We start from the raw sequence: 18,711 nt of genomic DNA on the forward strand, positions 1-18,711 counted from the left end.
TCATCTGCATACATATGAGAAATGTCATAGTGATGGCAGATGGAGCAGGCACATGTACAGTATAATGAAAACAACATAGGACCCAAAATATAGCCTTGAAGGAGACCATATTTTAAAGGGACCACAGAGGATGTAGTGTTTGCAAAACTAACAGAGAATGCTCTATACTGTAGATATGATTGAAACCATTTTAGAGCTATCCCACGAATACCAAACTCACACTCCAAATGATCTAAGAGAATCGAATGATCAACAGTGTAGAATGCAGCCCTGAGATCCAACATATTTAAAACAACTGCCCGTCCAGAATCAACTGCTAATAAGTCATTCACAACTTTTACCAGAGCGGTCTCTGTACTGTGCAGCTCTGAATCCAGATTAGAATTTATCCAGAATATCTTTCTCCAATTAAAAGAAGGGGGTAATTTGAGATAGAACAAACTTCTCTAAAACTTTGGATAAAAATGGGCATTTAGAAATTGACTGAAACTTATACAACTCTGCAAGATCAAGGCCTGTTCTGTTTTTTTTTTTTTTTTTTTTTTTTTTTTTTAATTTAGGGGAGAAACCACTGCATGTTTAAGACAGATTGGAACAACACCATTAATTAAAGAACTATTCACAATAGATAGCAAACTAGGGCCCATAGTTACAAACAAAGCTTTTAAAAAAAATGGCAAACTTTATCCTCAAGTTTTAACTTTAGGGTCTGACAGAGGCCCTGTATACTGTATATCAACAGAACATTAAAGTCACAAATTACACAATTATTCCATTTTATGGATGCTGTTGCCTTGGGTATGACACTTTATTAATGTTCTTTAGGTTTCTGCATCATCATTTGGTAATAAATATGTATAAAAAAAATCAATATGGCCTTGGATATGTAGTGCAGAGAGTGAGTGAGTGACTGACTGACTGACTAATGACTGGCTGCTGATTTGTTTTGCTTAAAAGAATAATTCAAAAATAAAAATTCTGTCATAATTTGCTTACTTTTTCTCAGTCTGTTGCTCACACGAAGCCATGTCATATGGCTTCAATCTTGCAGTATAGTCCAAACATTGCATAGGCTACTTTTAGGTTTCTTTCATGGTGCTTCTGAGCCCTTTTTCAAGCTTGAAAGCTTTAGTTCACATTCATTGTAATTGTATGTAAAAGAGCATGATCTTTTCTCCTAATACAGGTTTGAAACAACATCAGAATGAGTATATGACACCAGGGCAAACTATTCCTTTAAATTTGTATTGGTTTACTTTTACTCCTTTTTCTTGCCTACCAGATGAGCTGCATAAGTGTGTGTTTCCAGCTGGGAATATAAAGGACGGTTGCGATATGTGATGGCAAATGATAGGACTTATGAAAGGAACATACTTTGGCTTTGAATTATTGATCAGTACATTCAAGGGACGCCTGTGTTGATTACGACACCTCAATGAGCTGTAATGAAGTCATTTCCGCAAGGGCATGAATCGGATACATCTAAAATGTCAATATCAAACCAGGAAGACATATGGAAATAGACCACCTTATAATGTCCTTGAGTCTATAGAGACCACGAGATCTTTCCATCTGGCAGAATGCAAATCCCATTAGAGAGACATTATATTTAGATGTGCATTGTGTCATTGTATCCACTCTGCTGAGTATATACTTACCTTAAGTTGCTGTGGTAGGCTGTTCTGAAGTTAGAAACAATAATGGCATCCTCAAGATGTCCGTCACCTCTGCATTTAGAGAAAAGGAACAACAATGTGTTATAATACATTATTCTAAAAATGAAATATTGATAAAAACAGAATCATTTGGCTTTCAGTGAAAACACAATATCCATTGGAACAATCTTCCCTTTTGCTTTCATGGTCTTGCTGTGAATTTATATTACAGCAACTATGTGCACGTTAAAAAGACCCTGTTGAGAAAAGAAAAAAGCTGTTTTGCTGTAAGATAATTTCTTCTTCTTTTTTCAATAACATTCTTAATAATGGTCCCCAGCAAAACACCCTTGAATTTAATCGCCTACTAAATGCAAATTGTCTCAATCAGCAAATATATTCTTGTTAGGGTAACTAAAGATGCTTTTTTTTTTTTTTTTTTTCAGCAAATTGTCAATAAGCAACACAAGAAAATTTCATTTGACGTAAATTAATTCCCGAACAGAATTTGATATGACATTTAATATGAAGCGAACTCAGCAGTCTTTGTTTTGCAAAATATTCTCTTCTTCAGAGGCAAAGATATTGTGCAATTATGTAGTTTTATATAGATGCATGTGGACCTCAACACATAAACTTCAATAACTGTGGCAACCAACAAACATCATTAAGTAAAAAGATGAGCTCTTAACATCACCACACAACAAATAACCAACAGTGACAACAACAACAGCATAAATAAAGCCAGTAAACAGCAAAACAATAATCCTCAACAGTAACTGCATCATTTATTCATGCATTTTGGGAGCTTGCAAACCCTCAACAAATCTACAACATTCTTCAATATGTAATAGTAAAAGAACTTGGGACAATATTTAGGGGAATATTGTTGGTCTAATGTGTTTTTATATAGATTCAAAGTAATCCATTTCTGTATGTGACTCAAAAGTGAAAATAATTTTCTTTTAATTTATTTACTGTATTCATTTTTATTACTTTATATTACTGTATTCAATATTGAATTTCTTTAATTTATGTATATTATTAGAACATTAATGTGTTTTTCCTTGGATGCATGTATATGTATATGGGACCTTTAAAATAGCCCAATATAGGGGCATTTTAAAGAGATAGGCACATTGACTGTGTGGCAGAGCTTTTGATGGAAGTTTCTTTCTAACTTTCTTATTTTCTCTGCCAAACAGCAACACATAAGGGTCCATTGTTGCTTATTAATGCTGTCTGCTGAACATTGTGTATTCAAATCAAATCAACACTGAAAACAAGCACAGGTTGTGAAACAATTCTAAGCTTGGCTGATAACACCTGCAATATTATTCCAGCTCATATTCATTACTGATAATGCACTCAGCATTGTGTAATTCTAATAGTTCCACAGCGACCTTTAAATGGCATGTTCAAATATTTATGTGATTAGAGGGGAAAAAAAAAAAAAAAAAGTTCTTGTATTAATATTTTAAGTTTCCTAAAATCTGCAGAATGCATATAAAAATAGACTTTCATCCTTCGAATTTGGGTCTTTAACAACGTAGACCTGTTTATTTGCCTTCCCTTCTGTTTAATTGATCTATTTTTAGCATTTATTGATCATCTCTCTCTCTTTCCTCACATTTTCAGTGTTAATTAAAATTATAGTGTCAAGTTTATAGCTCAATAATGCAATGGCACTTTAGTTTATTCATGTGTCAAGTTTTTAATTAGCAGACATTCATTCACCATTATGTCAGTATCGTAGGTAGAATGAAGATGCTTTTTAGAAATTGATTGCCATGCTAACACAGTCCTCAAGCAAAATAAGATCTCTAGTCTTAAAGTAAAAAGTCTTGAATCTGAAGCCTAATGTGAACTTTTAAGGCTAAGACCAGATCCTCAAAAGCTGTGTGATTTGAGAACAAACTGAATTTTCTGTCAGTCTCCCAAACCTGGCATATGATGACTAAATTGTGTAGAGACCTGTCCAAAACAAGCTGGATTTCTCCCGACGGTCATTTCACTTCTCTCATGAAGACATCATCACCCACATCAAGGGATCAGTCATTTATGACACCTCAAACCTGGTTTAAAGTAGAATAATAAATGACATAGTAAGCGCAAAGTGCTAAAATTTAAATAGAGCTCAGATTTGGGTAATGAATAAGTCTAAAATGTGCTAGCATGCTATTATATATTTGAAAAGACACTTGAGGACAGACTTTGCTTTTGAATCACAGAGGACTGACTAGCCTATTAACACAAAGCCATTCTTTAATCAGCACAAAATGCTTTCAGAAAGAGATTGTTAGCTCCAATTTCAAATTGGATTATCATATAACTGCCTGTATAATTGGATTTATCATTCTAGGTCTGCTTTGCATGACTGATAGATCTGAGGAAAGCACTGTGATTCAAGGTCAACAGATATTATCAGTCTCAGGGCTATTAGTGATATAACAATAAAGGTCAGATAAGAAAATTATATTACTGTAACGATTGTGCAACCATTTAGCTTTGGCCTTTGAAAATTTCTGTAACTAACATGCAGCCATTTTTTTTTTTTTTTTTTTTTAAAGTACAAGTATAATCAGTGTTGGGGGTAACGCATTACAAGTAACTTGAGTTACATAATCAGATTACTTTTTTTCAAGTAACTAGTAAAGCAGTGTTTCCCACAGGATTTTGTGAGACTGTGGTGGGTGGACATTGGTCATGTCACGGAATTTGTCAATTTTTTTATGAATGAATAAAAAGCAGGTCATTACACTCAAATCAAATCGCGATATAGACTAGTGTCTGTGAATATTAAACCGCAAAAAGACTATTTAAATACGAATCCTGCATATCTGCGTGCCTCTGAAATGAATAACGCGGAAGCGCGGTTTCATTTACCTCACACACGCGCGCGCGTGTGCATGCATGTACGCACACACACTGAAGCACGTGCGACACTTGTGGCGTTTTCATCCTCTGTCGCCTCACTATATGAAGAAATGAACGCACGAAATTCATCTCCAGAGCCGCTCTGAAAGTCACTTCATCAGCATTTAACCGCTTCGTTTGAGAAAACTATCATCATAAACACAGAGAAACTCAAAGCTCTAGGCAACCCGTCAAAATAAAAGTTCGATTTGACAGAAACATATTACTGTTGTACAGTAGAATTTAGATAAATTTATTTAATAATAAATTATTAAAACTATCTTTTTAAGGAATAATCTCAGTTTTTCTTCCATGTTTTAATTGTAACAGTAAATCTGTACATTAACAAAAATGTTTAATTTCATGATTAAAAGATAAATGAAATGGTATGCCTTCATTTGATTTCCTGTACGCTGTCCGCCATTTTCACCGCGCTCGAGCACCTGTAGTGACAACCTCTGGTAAGTAATTGAGATGTTTTGTTGTTGGATGTAAGAGTGAACCTAACAGTCTTCATTTACCTACATCTGAGCCGCTGAACGTAGTGGATTAGTTTTTTTTTTTTGTTTGTTTGTTTTTTTAAGGGAATGCGCCACAGATCTAATATGTATATGTATACGATTTCTGTAAGGTTGCCTGCTATCTACGTTCACAGACATAACTGACTGTGTTTATGTGAACTGTGTGTGTTTTTGACATAACCTTGTGTGTATTTGACAGTTTAAACAAAACAAAAACAAAAACAAAAAATGTGAAAGAGAAGTTACTCACGAGACTTGACGTCTGACAGCCAGCTGTCTGTGTGCGTGTGCTTCAGATAAGAGCGCTCAGAAAATGATCCATTTGAAGTTTAAACTGATATAAAAACACGTAGAAACAATAAACTTTAATGTTGAAAGGAAAACTATGCTATCCTCGAGAGTGTTCGCGATATAGATGAATCAAAATCAAGCAGATGTTTTGTTAATATTTGGCAGAGAATCTGATTGAAGCAGGAACTGTGATAGTAGAGAGGGGGCGGGGCACCGCAGCTCATCTGCATTTAAAGGCACATGCACGAAAACAGCCTGTTCTTCACTGTAGTCAGAAACGGGTATTTACAACATGGATTTATAAATGATCTGTGAGGTATTTTAAGCTGAAACTTCACAGACACATTCTGGGGACACCAGAGACTTACATTACATCTTGTAAAAATGGACATAATAGGTGACCTTTAAGTAAATATAATGAATAGGCTAATATAGAGTTCATTTCTCTAGTGAACTAACATGCTGTCGACACTAATTGCCTGAGGTAAATGTAATGCCATGTGAAATATTATTCTCAAGCTGTTTTATTGATATCTTTCCGCAATCGAAACACTGGTTGAGAGATTACATATAAACATATCTATTATCTGTTATCTTTTTCTTCTCCTTCTTCTGCACTTTTTACTGGTAGCAAACAGCATTGCATTACCGTGTGCGCCCCCTTCTGGATTGGAATGTGGATTGGAATGTGACCCGTTTGGGATGAATACATCTACAGTTACATCCCCTAATATATGTGTGTGTATAAATACATATATATATATATATATATATATATATATATACACACACACACACACACACACACACATATCATTGGAAATATGTTTCTGTGATGACATTTCTGTAGTTTGGAAATTGATTGGTGGTAACAAGTTGTTTGTTTGAAAGTAACGTACCACAGATTGTCAATTAATGAAGGCTTATTTGCACTTGGTTCCTTGCACAATACTATGTTATGATCTTAAAACACTTTTAACACAGTGCATGATTTGTAAACTAATACATTTTGATGTTTGCATAACGTAATCGGCTCCATATGTATGGCTGTTCTGTCAAAGTAAACTTGCTCTGTATCTCACCTGGTACAGCATTGCACTTGAGATGTGGAGCAATTGAGTATGAGTCCCATGACTCACAATAAAAGAGCTCAAAGGCTTGTAGAAGCATTTTTAGCACTATCGGGTATGTTTAGGGTTTAGTGTAGGTGATACGTTATTTAAAAAAAAAAAAAAAAAAACAGAGCATTAACATTTTAGCGGCGCACACCAGACATGTCATTGCCGAAGTCCAGCAAAACGTACAACAACCAATATAATAAAACGTTAGATTCACGTTCATCTGTTTCGGATAATACTGGATGTGCTTTTAATGTCACTCACTAGACATTTCACTTGAAAAGTGCTGCAAATGTGCAAGAAGCAATGTAATATAATTTTGCTAAAATGTTGCCATAGGCATATTTTTCCAATGAGCCTGGATTGGAATGTTCTTTGTCAGGACTTTAAGCAGATGTAGTGATTGCATGTAGCTGCATTTGTCAGGCATTATACAAATAATATTAATAATAAAGGCGTTGATTTTTTAGTGATTTGATGACAGTGCTCATTGAATAGCATCCATAATTTGACATGAGGGCTTACTATAGTAGAATCCTGCATCATGGCAGGCATACACAATCACCAACTTCGGTAATTACATTTTTTAATCAAGCAAGCTTTCCAGTAGAAAGCTTAGAGAGAGAGAGAAAACCTAGTCCTCAGCTGGTTCTATTTTATTTCAAAGCTCCCTTTCCTCCACCTGCATGTCTATGGAGTCAATTGATTCTCCACAGAAATACTTACATAGTTAACAAAGTTTCCTTGCATCATTACACTACCAGAGGGGTTTGATTCCAAATGAGACAGGAGGGGCTGGATAATACATACAAGATGATTATAACTTGGATTTGAATTATTTACACTGCAGACCTGCTTGCAACTTGAAGTCTGTAGCTTTCATGATCTATCTGTTTTACCATTCATCAAACCACAGAATGGTTTCATGTTTTATTTTTTATTTATTTTTATTTATTTTTTAAAGATTATAAAAGACTTTGTAGAATAGTTTTTGGTAGCTATAAAACTTTGGATAGGTTTTGAACATTGATTGATTGATTGATTGATTGATTGAATGAATACATACATACATACATACATACATGCATGCATGCAAAGTGTAACCACAATTATGACCAGTGTTGGGGAATGTTACTTTTAAAAGTAAAGCATTACAATATTAGGGCCCTATGAAATCCATTTTATTTTTTCCCAAATTCTGTTTTATTGAATCTTCATTCAACAGATTATTTCAAATACACTGATTCATCCAGTAATGAAATAAGAGTATTTATGAGCGTGTCATTGAATCATACATCCAAACAGATTTTTTTTTTTTTTAAATAATTAATTCAAATATATTTACAATTTTAAAATAGACTACAGCACTTAATATTTTGCCAGAACCTCTAAATTACATGTTATTTCGTTTAGTTGTCATTCAGAATTGTGATCTCGTTTTGAAACAAAAAAGTTTAAAGTGTTTTTTACGGTATTCACGCTGAAAACCAATGCTGCCACTCAGTCTTATTGCCACTCAGTGGGCGTAACCACAATCATAATGGCCGACGGTGACGTCACATGCATACCCTCTATACAGGACTGTCAGTCAGTGGCCGTGGGCGGGGCATGAGGAATGTGACGTCACACTCCTCAGAGAATCAAAACGGCTTGTCTAATGAGACTGCTTTGGGGATTTAAAAAAAAAAGGAGTGGGTGGATTTTTATCATTGTAGGGTGGTTGTGTTCACACACTGCCAACACACATTTATATGCAAACACCTTGTAAAAGTGGATTTAGCATAATAGGTGACCTTCAACCTGTTATTAATGTCTTGATTATTTAATGAATGTTTAAATAGATTTGTCATGAAAACAAGTTATGACAGCCACTATGTAAATGATTATATTTCAAAAATGAATTGGAGTAGAAAATTAACTTTATAATTAGATTTAAAAGTTAATGCAAAACCTGCCTTATTTGCAATTTACATGTTTTTGTGCGTGTGTGTGTGTGTGTTGATTATTATATCTAAAATAATAAATAGCAACTGAATTTAATAATTTGGGCTCTGTTGTTAATTGTAACCTTTAATATTATAGTAATGTGTAAGTAAGGGCCCCCTATATACAGCATTAACTAAGATAGCAAATTTTAATTATAATTTAATTTATTTAAACACAGAGACACATTTGTTAAAAAAAAAAAACCTTTTAATAAAACAGTTCTGTACTGAACTGTGACTTCAAAACCGTGGTATGTACCTAACCGTCATGATATTTATTGATCTTATTATATTGACCTTTTTCTAAAATTTCATGTGATATGCTCTTTTGCAATGTAATTATTCAAATACTGAAGATGCCACATGTGTGTACAAGAAGCAATGCAAAGCAAAACCTAGTGAGAACACAAACAGAGAAATCCACTGGGTGACAGGAAGAGAGATGAAAAAGCAGAGGAGAGTGAGTCCTCTTTATTTTTCAGTAGGACAGTTATGAAATATTGCTCAGGCCCTTCTGTGCCGCTGCATGCTGAATTTGGGCGGTCTCGCCAATTGGGCGACTCCCGTCTTTTGACTGGGGATAAAAACAAAATGTCTGCCACACTTTGGGCCGGTCTGTTTGTGCTGTGTGCCTGGACCACTCACCCGCTGCCAGTCAGACACATGGTGCCAGCGCGCAAGCTCCTCCAACCGATGCTCCGCTGGCGACAGCTGTTCTCTCGCTGACTGAAGTCTGGGCACATGGTGAGGCGTGGCCGTCTGAGCGCACGCACAATCACTGCAGCTTCCTGCCTAGGGGCAACGGCTTAGGCATGCGTGTCAAAACTCATATCCGTCCTTCTGCTCTGTTCCTTACTGTCACACAAACATTATTGCATTATGAGACTCCAGTCTGGTCAGTTGTGACTTGGGCGTGGAAATGGAGACTTGCACTCTGGGCACAACAGCCTTGACTGGGAGGACTTCCTCCAAACTGAGCCTGGGGTACATCAGTGACCTAGTTTGCAGGCAGGCTAAAAGTTTGGGCTCTTTCAAGCCTGTTGGGCACATGACTTAAGAAACGCTGTTGCTCCACAAGAGTGCGATCAATCGTTTGGGGATAATCTGACCCAGGCTGCGCAATTTTTGAACAAGCACATGCTTGGTCGAACAAGCACTTCACCAGATGTACACTTGAGAGATGCTGTTATTTTAAAACACTACTGCTGACAATGAAAAGCATTCTTGGTGAAGAATTCATGCTGAGAAAATACGGTGATTTTCAGCCGTATCACATTTTGAAATACCATGACAAAATAAATGAGTGTAAATTGAAAAAAGAAAAAACAGAAATGGCAAGACAGTAGCATGTTCAGCACATGTACAGTGTGAATTCATGAGAAATATACAGAAACTACAGGGACTAAAATGGCAAATCAATAGACCCAATCATCCATTCTCTCATGGGGTTAAAGCAGCATTATATTGGCTTATGAGAATTAACTACTGAGAAAAAGACTCAAAGCTCTCTACTGGTGTAGCCAATGCAGATGGCTTATAGTAAATGCTGCTTTTGCAGGTAACAATGTAATTAAGGTTAAGACCCAGATTGTATCTCAGTTTCCTTCATAAAATGTAAACATCCCCATTAGCTGTGATGTTAAAGCCCTCTTGGTTGAAGTAATGAGGTAAAAACACTAGCCTCTGTGAGGGCACCGTTCAATACGTCCAGTTAGACTAACTTTAAGCCACTTAATTGCATCATATGGTCATGCATGAGTGTTTTTGTTAGTTGTTGATTTTATCTTTGCACATAACTAAGGGGGTTTTCATTGATGCATGTATGTTAAGGCATCGGTTTACGGTTTAATTAGTCATGTGGTATAATGAGCTCATTATAAGGAAGCGGTTAATTAAAGTGATGTGTATGTGGTAAGCACAGCAAATGAAGAAATGATACGCTAACAATAGTATGCTAATTAACTTCAGGGATATATTCATCAACCATGTGCCCAGTGTAATCAAAAGTCAAGAAGGCTCAGGGAAATTGCATTATTGTTCATTTATGATACTCTTTAAGGAAGAGAGAGCAATCTGAACATCATCTCTCAAAATTTACGTTTTTCATAATTAAGTTGGTTTAGCAGAAAATGGCCTGAAGAGAGCTTATTCATATACTTCTGTTTTCACTGCACTGCAAAATCATCTTGGCAAACTGACAGGAGCCCAGAGCCATTTACTTACATTTTCTTGATGCTACAGAGTTTAAATTGTTACATTAAATGCTCTACCTGAGGCAAATGTGTTGAAACAGCTCCTGATTGAACAGAAGATTACGTTAAGTTTCACAATATATGCTGCACAATGTGATTTACCAAAGTATGAAACCAACATCACCTGTTGGTCCAGGAACAACAGTACCATCAAACAAAGAGTGAGAAATGGATGTTGTTCATGCCCCAAAGTCTAAAACTTTAACCTTACCTTACAATCTTATTGGCTAAACAGTAAAAAAAAAAAAAAAAAAAACAGTAGAATGTTTGGGAGCATCGAAGTAAAATGTTAGCAGATATTAAGCAACAATCTACTATAGTCTGACTGCTAATTGACATGTAGTTGCAAAGTTACTTATAGTTAGCAGAATGTCTAAAGTTGACCTTCATAAATAAAGTGTTACCTTTTTATATACTTTTACTATTTAAAATACACTACAAGCATAAGTTTAGGATTATGCCTACCCATAAACTTAACCCTAACCTACTTGTGAAATGTGGGGAAAATTGTGGGTTTACAAAATGTTGTGGCCTTAAGTTTAAAATCTTATCAGTTGATAGAAATGTTGTTCCAGAGCCAACAAGGTTGTTTTTGAGTAAACAGAATGCATTTTTTATGGAAGTAAAACCCCCATTGTGCATAGAGAAATTGATTTTTACCAATAACATATTCTAAGACAGACCTGCCTTGAGTTCTGAGGTTGTTAAGTGGTAATGTGTTTCTGTAAATGCTAAAAGTGGGAATTCAATTTCATTAAAAAAAAAAAAATGTTTATCAGTGAGGTTCGAGGAATCCTTTGAACCCATCAATTATATGTCGCTTTTACCAAGGAATGAGTACAAAAGTGATCAAAAGTCATTTCTACACTCCCAAACTATAAGTGTTATTTAAAAAAAAAAAAAAAACATAGAATTGCATTTTATACTTATAATCAGTTAAAACTGTTCCCACCATTGACGCTTCCCCGCCATTGGTGGAATTTTCCCACAATCCATATTTTCACTGTTATATGGCAGGACACGCTATTACGCATCTTTGGAAAGAGTACAGAATCTCCAGATCAAAAGAAGAAGAAACACGTTTTAGAAGCATTGCTTGCGTACATGTAAGCTCAAGCAATCATCAAACGTTAAACAGCATATAAATCAAAACTGCCTAACGTTACTGAATGAAATTTTGACCCAGGAAGAGGTGATGACTGTGCAGCTTTGGGGGTGTTGATGGACTCAATCTACTTGGTCTACATTTTGATCATTGTTCTGAATCCAATCCAGATGAAGTCTTTGACAAAAAAAAAAAAAAAAATTCTTCGCTTTTGTTCAAGTTTTGATAAAAGAAGAATGCATGAAGCTAGTTTATTATTATTATTATTATTATTATTATTATTGTTTTGTTTTTTAAAGCGGAGACTCTGATCTTTCTTTTGATATACTGTATGTTCAGATATTCATACAACAAAAATATTCTGCAGGCAATGAAATTTTTGTAAAAATGATCAAATGGCGGGGAATGAATTAATATAGGCAGTTTTACATAGTACTTTCATGTCAAATGTTAATTTGTATAAAGCTTTTCACATCTTTTTAAAACATCTTTACTGACTGAATTACTGTATCCATGATAGAAAATTGCCCATCACATGATACAGTTTTGATCATGTGGTGCACCTTTAAGTATTTTAATGAGGGAGTTGTTAGAAAGTTATTTCATAGTTCTTTTTTTTTTTTTTTGTTTCTTCATCATTCTCAACGGTTCATTGGATGATCTTTCCCCTACTAAAAGATGTTTGTCTTTTTCTCAAATTCTCATACATTTGTTGCCTTACAGTAATTCAATGAGAAATATTTAGAAAGCTTGAAAGAGAATGAATGGAAAAAACTTGAAGGCTTGAGGCTGTTGAAAAAGCAGTCAATGTAGTGCTCTTTTACATTAAGAAATGGTGTTAACACTTGAAACCTTTTTTTTAACCTTATGACACTTCTGGAATAAAACATCTCATCTGGACTTATGGCTAACATGAGAATTACATCATCAAGGACCAGATCCACTGCGCAGCAGCACCGCTGTTTGGAGCTGTTGACTCTGAAAGACAAAGTCTTTGTAGCTGTCTCTGGATAACAAACATCTCGTGTAAAGCCTTATTCAGCTCCTCTTCACACGCTGACAGATCAATATTGTAGCTTCAAGAGAGAAGTCCAGACTTTAAGAGAATCCCAAGCATATTTTAACCTTAAACTTGAAGTGGCAGGCTCACCTCAGCCAGCTCACGGTTACCTTGGGAACCAAGTTTGGAACGAGCTGCCTTCTAGAGGATGAATAATGCAAATATGTGAATTTGTGCTTCTAAAAAAATTATCCAGCTGACGGCCTGTTGATTAACCCAACAGTAGTGATGCTAAAAGTAAGACATTATGTTGCGCATACCTTGAAAAGAAATCATTCTCAGGTTTGAGTCGAGTTTTAAAAAAGATTTCAAGATGCAAAATCCCCTTGGCAATTCATCCACCTTATATTCAGTTCTTTCCTACAGTCCTCCTCTGCCTGAGAAGCAAAGCATAGCAGAAAAATGACAGCTGTGTGACAATTAAAGAGTTCAGCCATCAGCAGCCACCACTGGGGGAGAAATTTTCTTGGCTGTCAAATGGCTTATTATATTCAACCACCTGGCAATGGCTTGGATAACAGACAGTCAGTTAAAGGCCAGGCCAGAGTGTTCGGTAGCTTCAAACTATTTACTCCCATTTAGATAGCGGTTGTTCTTGCTTCTGCCTTTCAAGCTCAAACACTTCATAGGCCTTGTGGAAGAAAGTAAAACCATATTTTGAAAGTATCAGGAGACAAATAAGAAGATGGATCAGACTGAAGGGTGTGAAGCAAAAGTACACTCAAAAAATTTTCTTGTTCAACTGACTTAATTATATTAAATACAAATGTTCCAATTCAATTAGTTTTGGTCTGTACAACAAGACTAAAACAAGACTTTAAAAGGGGACCTATTATGCCCCATTTTTCAAGATGTAAAATAAGTCTCTGATGTCCCCAGAGTGTGTATGTGAAGTTTTAGCTCAAAATACCCCACAGATAATTTTTTATAGCATGTTAAAATTGCCACTTTTGGGGGTTAAGCAAAAACGTGCCGTTTCAGTGTGTGCCCTGCGCTCGGCCTAAGAGGGCGGAGCTTCAAGAGCTCCGGTGTCAGGAGTCAGTCAGGACGCACTATAATGTCAGAAACTGTGAATACATGCTGCATGGACATAGAACAGGTATAGCTCAGTTTACGGTTATAACTTATATTGTCTTCTTGTTTTTATCCACTATATTACTGTTGTACCGTATCCCATCCGAATGATGGCCAAAACTTTACAGATGAGTTTTATAACATTTATTGTACTTCACACAAAATATGAAGCGTCTGTTTTCACTCTGGAAAATCACTGTAAGAGCTTAATAAAACACAGTGCAAGTGTGCATTAAAATATTATCCATAAACTCTCTCTCTCTCCCTTGCATTATCATCAACATACATAGCGAAGTACACAGAAACACTCATTACAACTAACAGTAAACAAATATATAAAGACCTAATACCTTTTCGGGTGGTGCTTAATAAACTGGTGAACTTTATATCCGTAAATCAACTCAGAGAGTCCGATGAACTGTAATAAAGTGCTCTCACCTTTATTAATCCAGTATCACTCTGGAGACTGTAAGCTGGATCACGAACAGTTGACTGATTTATCCTTGAGTAACACATTTATAGCACAACCTCTGTTTTGTATTGTCCCTTTGTATTGACATTCGTTCACAAAGCAGTCCGGTGTGGAATGATTTGCGTAGACATAAACGAATTTCGGTAGAATTGAGGGAGCATTTTCTTCGAAAACAAAATTAATCCACCTCGTCTTCAGTGACTCAGATTTAGGGAGTAAATGGAGAGAGCTATGTGGATTAATCCATCCAACTACAGAACACCTAAAACGCTTGGGAGATATTCTCGTCAGTGCGGCAATGGCGGACTGTACAACTGGCTGTGAACTCGCTCAGGGCGGTTCTATGTTAAAATGGCAGTGTCTGTCAACATTTGTGGGCGGGGCCTGTGGCTAATGTGACGTCACATTGCCAGGGATCTGGAAACGGCTGGTTCTGAGACACTGCTTATGATTTATGGATTTTTATCAGTATAGGGTGGTTGTGTACACACACTGCCAACACACATTTATATCCAAACACCATGCAAAAGTGAATTTTGCAAAATAGGTCCCCTTTAAACAAATAGGCCTGGTTTCACGGACCTTAGGACAATTACGACATTTAAATGGCTTTTACCAAAAAAAAAGTAAGAACGTTCACTTAAGACATAACCAACTGTGTTTACGAGAATACTTGCCGTATTTTGACATAATTTTGTGTGTATCTATCCGTTTAAGCGCAAGAAGACATGAAAGAATTATCAGTTCGGTTTCCACACACTATCTGAAACGTACCTCTGAGTGTGTGCGCGCTTGGGGTGTGCGGCTGTGATCCGATAACAGTGTGCGATCGAGTTTTCTTTCAATGATAAACTTTCACTCTATGTTGGTTAGCAATTAATGCGTGAATCACATGGGTGTGAACCGTGGGGCCTGTTTAACTGCGATCCGTTGCATCCCTAATTATTATTATGTGTAAGTTATAGGATGAGCATGTAAGAAGAGACTGACATTAGCATTTTTAAGAAGTGAGCAATAATATTTATATAAATATATATATATATATATATTTTTTTTTTTGATAAGTAAAATTGTTTAAGAATATATCTCTGAAATAAGTTTCATTCTAACATTTACAACAACAACAATACAAATATCCATGAATATTTAAATATTTGTTAATTGAAAAACTTGAATGATAAACTGCTGTATGCAACCTGGTCTCACGTAGAAACATAACTATTTCATGAATCAGATATTTTGTGCAAATCCAAAGAATGTAATGTGTATGAATGAAAATAGCATTAATCTGACCCATTAAAAGTCAGCAGTAAAGACATTAGTTAATAAAGTGAGATTAAATACATAAAGTATATTTGTATCATTTGACATTAAAATATTGCAGGTTTGCATAATATTCTGAGTTTGCATTTCTCTGTTTTTATTCATCTTGAGGAATACTGAATCAGTTTTTGTGCAAGTGACATGAGTAAATGCTCACATTTAATCTAGAACTACAATTTAAAAGTAATGCATTACTTTACTACTTACTTGAATCTGATTACTAGCATTACTTTGTAATGCATTACTCTCAATACTGACAGTACAAGATATCTACTTGTCGACATTATGCCTTACGTAAGCAGTAAGGTACTCGAGGCTGTGTCGTATCGTAAAAAAGTCACGGCTGAAGGGCGTTGTTAGGCACTACGCAAAGCAGAGTAATATGTTTCAATGCAACATTCATGAAGTAAACTTTCACTAAAGCCTTCCTTCCGCCGGAAAAAAATTGTCCCTGACCATGAACAGCAACAGAAGTTACATTATTATGCCATTAGATGGCGGCAAATACTGTCTTTATGAGTGTGTCAGTCAGTAGCGAAGACTTTTACATTGAAAAGACTGAATTGTTGTGAACATGGAGCAAGACACAACTGACAAATGCTTTGACTAGCGCTGTCAGTCACGGGAAAACCCCTTAACTGTTAAAAGGACAGGATAATACATTGGACATTTAAACAGATTTTTTATTATGAACATAGGACTGACCTGAAGGAAAAATCTGAATGCAGGTAATAAACTTTTTCTCATAATACTCTTCTACATAATACAGTAAGCTTCAATGAACAATATCAATTAAGAATATACAGTTTACGTTGCTAAGAGTGGTTGCTTGAAATGGTCATAGTCGTGTTTTATCGTTAATAAAACAGCTATTGACCAATCAGAATCAAAGACAGGAACTAACCGTTTTATAAATCTTCGTTATCAAGCATTACTCTTTTTAGTATTCATACTAGTTAGTTGAACAAACCCCTGACCCAAAGTTTTAAAGTTTGTGTTAACTCATGTAACCCTTCTTTTTATTTTGACAAGTAACCACCTAAAAACCACACAGAAACACGCTAACAACCACCCACAGCATTCTAGCATAGCGTTGGTGAGTTTTGCAAAAAAAAGAAGAAAAAAAAAGTGAGTCACTATTCTGCAGGACATCTGTTGCTAGTTTATGACCATCCAATGGCAGAAAAATACTTGTTTCTGCCTCTTTGCATCTGTCTCTCCTTCCAAAGAAGCCAAAACCAGGTTAGCCATGGAGATTTCAGTGCCATAATTAATCACTGACTGTCAAGCGCAAACAAACAGATTCAAAGTGCTGCCAGTTTTTGCTAAGGCGTTTCTGCTAGGACTTTTTTTTCCTTAGACAAATTCACTTTCTGACCTATGCGTGTCTCTCTCTGTTCCCATCTCCTTCTCTCTCTGGTATTGCATAATGAGAAATTATTTACTGTCTCTTGCTGAAGAGCTGCATATTGTTTTATTCATCAGTGGAAGTAGATGTACAAGACTGCAGCTAATGTTAAAATGCGTCTTTCCCTGACTGTCAAATTAGTGATGCAACAGAGAGGGCTTTTGCTGCAAAACGCTTGTCTTGTTTAAATCGCAACAGCAGCACAGAGACAACACAGATGATGTGGTTAGCAATATGACTATATCATAAAAGCTTCCTCTGTTTTGGTTAGAACAACAAACAGTCACCAAACATGACAGTAAAAAAGGCCCACCTCAGCTTGGCACAGTGTGATTATTTGTGTGAAATAATGTTCTCAATGATTCAGGCTTTCATTTTGAGAGAATCAGGCTTTTCACAATGTGTTTTAAGTGGGTACGGAAAGTATTCAGACCCCCTTAAATTTTTTACTCTTTGTTATATTGCAGCCATTTGCTAAAATCATTTAAGTTCTTTTTTTTTTTTTCCTCATTAATGTACACACAGCACCCCATATTGACAGAAAACACAGAATTGTTGACATTTTTGCAGATTTATTAAAAAAGAAAAACTGAAATATCACATGGTCCTAAGTATTCAGACCCTTTGCTCAGTATTTAGTAGAAGCACCCTTTTGATCTAATACAGCCATGAGTCTTTTTGGGAAAGATTCAACAAGTTTTTCACACCTGGATTTGGGGATCCTTTGCCATTCCTCCTTGCAGATCCTCTCCAGTTCTGTCAGGTTGGATGGTAAACGTTGGTGGACAGCCATTTTTAGGTCTCTCCAGAGATGCTCAATTGGGTTTAAGTCAGGGCTCTGGCTGGGCCATTCAAGAACAGTCACAGAGTTGTTGTGAAGCCACTCCTTCGTTATTTTAGCTGTGTGCTTAGGGTCATTGTCTTGTTGGAAGGTAAACCTTCGGCCCAGTCTGAGGTCCTGAGCACTCTGGAGAAGGTTTTCATCCAGGATATCCCTGTACTTGGCCGCATTCATCTTTCCCTCGATTGCAACCAGTCGTCCTGTCCCTGCAGCTGAAAAACAGCCCCACAGCATGATGCTGCCACCACCATGCTTCACTGTTGGGACTGTATTGGACAGGTGATGAGCAGTGCCTGGTTTACTTCACACATACTGCTTAGAATTAAGGCCAAAATGTTCTATCTTGGTCTCATCAGACCAGAGAATCTTATTTCTCACCATCTTGGAGTCCTTCAGGTGTTTTTTAGCAAACTCCGTGCAGGCTTTCATGTGTCTTGCACTGTGGATAGGCTTCCATCGGGCCACTCTGCCATAAAGCCCCGACTGGTGGAGGGCTGCAGTGATGGTTGACTTTCTACAACTTTCTCCCATCTCCCGACTGCATCTCTGGAGCTCAGCCACAGTGATCTTTGGGTTCTTCTTTACCTCTCTCACCAAGGCTCTTCTCCCCCGATAGCTTAGTTTGGCCGGACGCCCAGCTCTAGGAAGGGTTCTGGTCGTCCCAAACGTCTTCCATTTAAGGATTATGGA

This window comes from Ctenopharyngodon idella, chromosome 14, assembly GCF_019924925.1.
Source record: "Ctenopharyngodon idella isolate HZGC_01 chromosome 14, HZGC01, whole genome shotgun sequence".
Classification (NCBI taxonomy): Eukaryota; Metazoa; Chordata; class Actinopteri; order Cypriniformes; family Xenocyprididae; genus Ctenopharyngodon; species Ctenopharyngodon idella.